We start from the raw sequence: 3,214 nt of genomic DNA, 5'->3' as shown, positions 1-3,214 counted from the left end.
CCACAAGTGAGACTGAGCCCGCACCATCTTTTCCAGACAAATCCCGCTGGGTTTTTTACTATCTGTCTAGTGGAGAAGGGATTCAATTACGCTTTAGCCTTAAAAATATGCCAGAGGATGGTACTGGCCTTCTGTGGCTTGGAGCAAGCTTGTGTTACACGAATCTGTTCCTCATTTACCGGCTCAGCCAAGTTGTCAAGGTTGTTTTTTTCCTCCCTCCTAGAATATGACAGTCCTGAAGGCCGGGTCCTTTTATCCAGGTCTTCAGAGGCTGGACAAGTGGGGTGGGGGATGGGGGCAGGGGAGAAGAAATTGCTGGAAAATTTCAATGTCTATAGGACAAAACACAATGGAGGAGGATTTTTCTTTCTTTTTTTTAAATTTATTTATTCATCCACACGGGAACTGGGGTACAGGCCAGAGGTGCAGGTGAGGTGGGTGAGAGGATTCACCAGAGACAGAGCAGGGAACAGAACAGGCAGACTGACGAAATACACTGCTGAGGGGAGCAGCGGGGAGACAGGAGAGGTCTGCCATGCCGTGTGGGTTGCTCCCTGGCCAGCTGGGCATCAAAGTTGTGCTGCAGAGGCTGCAGATAGCTTCACAGTGCGGTGCTTAACCCCTTGTGCCACCAGGGAGGCCCTGGAGGAGAATTTTTCAAAAAGTGGCTCCCTGCAACTAGAGTCACACTCTCTGAGCAGCAAGAGTGGCCCAGAGTCGGATGTGTCCATAGCGCTGCCCTCAACACCAGCACAGTTACTGACACCTCACGGAGTCCAAAAGAACATACCAAAATGGAGGTCATGAGAAGGAAGCCAAGGTTTCTGGAATTGTGTGTTTCAGTAACTTCCGTAATGATTTAAGGATTTATCTGTTTAAACTTTATAGATGTGTTTGATGATTTTGCAAAGATGCCATAGCTAGTAAGAAATGAAAACATAGACTAGAATTAGGCTGAAAGGTAGTTCTTAAAAAGACACAAGATCTTGGGCCTCCCCCGGTGGCTCAGCGGTTGAGCACTGGGCTGCGATGCTGCCCGCAGCCTCTGCAGCGCCAGTTCGATCCCCGGCCCCTGGCGAGGGTCCCACATGGCGTGCAGACCTCTCTTGCCGCCTGCTGCTCCCCTCAGCAGTGTCCTTCGGTCTTTCTGCCTGCTCTGCTCCCTGCTCTGGCTCTGATGGATTCTCTCACCCTCCCGTGCTTCTGACTGTACCCAGTGCTTGTATAAATAAATAAATAAATAAATCTTAAAAAAAAAAAAGACACAAGACCTCATGACATCATTATGTAAATGGAGGGGATGTTCAAGTGTAAAAGGAATGTGTCATGGTGGAAATTAATAGATAATAGTGCAGAAAAGTCACTTGGTTCCTGTGGAGGTCATGTTCCTGCTTTCGTCCTTTAATCCTGAGGAAAAACCAGAGTTACATCGGCAGGCCAGCAGTGCCTGGAGAATGTGGCTGGAGAGCACGGTTGCTGGACCCGGTTGCTGGACCCTGCAATGCAGCCTTCAGCTTCCCCGAATGACAGTCCTTCCCTGGAGACCTGCTTGTGCACAGCGTTGCTCTGCGGGAGTCTCTCCATCTTCTTCAGGCTTGCCCCTCCCCCCTCCCCTTCCTCAGTTTTAATCAACCCAGGAGTCTTGACTCTTACTTTCTGTAATTGGCATTAAGAAACAAAGGGCAGGGCCTCCCTGGTGGCGCAGGGGTTAGGCACAGGACTATGAAGCTATCACCAGCCTCTCGGCATGGGTTCGATCCCCAGGCAGAGAGCTACCCACATGGCGCAGCAGACCTCTCTTGTCTCTGTGCTGCTCCCCTCAGCAGTGTATTTCAGTCAGTCTGCCTGTTCTGCTCCCCGCTCTGTCTCTGGTAAATCCTCTCACTCCCAGCACTGCTGACCTATACCTCAGCTCTTGCATGGATAAATAAACTTTAAAAAAAATTTTAAAAAAAGAAACAAAGGCCATATGAATAAGTTTCCTAAAAAATCACTGTCCCTGGTCGTCTCACGCAGCCCCTGGGGGAAGGCTGAGTGGGTGCCGAATACAATACGCCTCTTTGACAGCGCACACACAGAGGCCGGGTGGTACAGCCAGGAAACGTAATTTATATGTTGAGAAAGTGTTTCAGAATGGACTCCCCTCACTTTGATAATTGTGAAAACAGATGTGTAGAAGTTCTCTTCTCCCTGCTTGCTCCCAAGTTGCAAAATTTACCTGGGCATTAGTCAGCTTATAAAGGGGGAGGCGGGGAGGAGAATGGTGCATTTACCCCGTGAATGCAAAAACCATTAAAAAAAAATAAGCGTGCAGCGAACACCTTCCACATCTACCCTTCACTGATAGCTAGTGAATGCTGGCTTTATGCGAGGACAGAGGTGTTGCTGATGGGGGCACCCCATGTCCGCGCGTGTTCACAGAACACCATTCCTTGACATTTGATGACTCTGTGTGTTCCTTTCTCGAGCTGGCATAAGTTTGCATTGACAGACACGTGCTAGCTATGCTACAGCTCACAGGATTTTTGGTTCTCCCTTCAGCCACAGGCCCTTCAAGTTCTGCTTGGGTGCGAGCTATTTGCCCAGACTGCCAAGAAGCCTCTGACTTGCCACCTGTTCCCTCTGCATCATACCATCCTGCGTCCAGATGATCGTTTCTTACTTAGCTGGCAATTTGATACTATGTCTTGAGAATCATGCTGTTTTGCACATTTTTGAACAAGAAATTTCATTTCTAACCCTAGTTAATGCCACGAAGCTGGAAGAGTTCAAAGTGTTAGCTCCAAGGATAATAGGGAAAAAAATAAAACCACTTAAATAGCCAATAATAGGGAAATACTTAAATGATGATGACATGTTACATGGTTAGTAAAAATAATGCAGCAGAAGGACATTAAAGGCATGGAAAGATCTTCACATTATACTATTAAAACCGTGGGTTGCAAAATAATTGTCTTGTATGATTGTTTCGTGAATGAATTACTTAATGGTGTGTTGCTAGGAACCTGTGTGTAAATGCTTGAACACGGACAAAAAGGGATATACTCTTCAATAATGATTCCCCCTCCATTTGCTTATTAATTATCCTATCACAGGAGAATTAAATCTTGAAACAGTAAAAAACAATATAATGGCTACAGGGGAGGGAAGTACACAAGAGATTATGATGATAGCTCACAGGTGACCTGGCGGTGGGAATTCTGTGGGAATTACA

This window comes from Talpa occidentalis, unplaced genomic scaffold (assembly GCF_014898055.3).
Source record: "Talpa occidentalis isolate TD23 unplaced genomic scaffold, MPIMG_talOcc4v2.1 talOcc4.8, whole genome shotgun sequence".
Lineage (NCBI taxonomy): Eukaryota > Metazoa > Chordata > Mammalia > Eulipotyphla > Talpidae > Talpa > Talpa occidentalis.
This window is presented reverse-complemented; position numbering follows the sequence as displayed.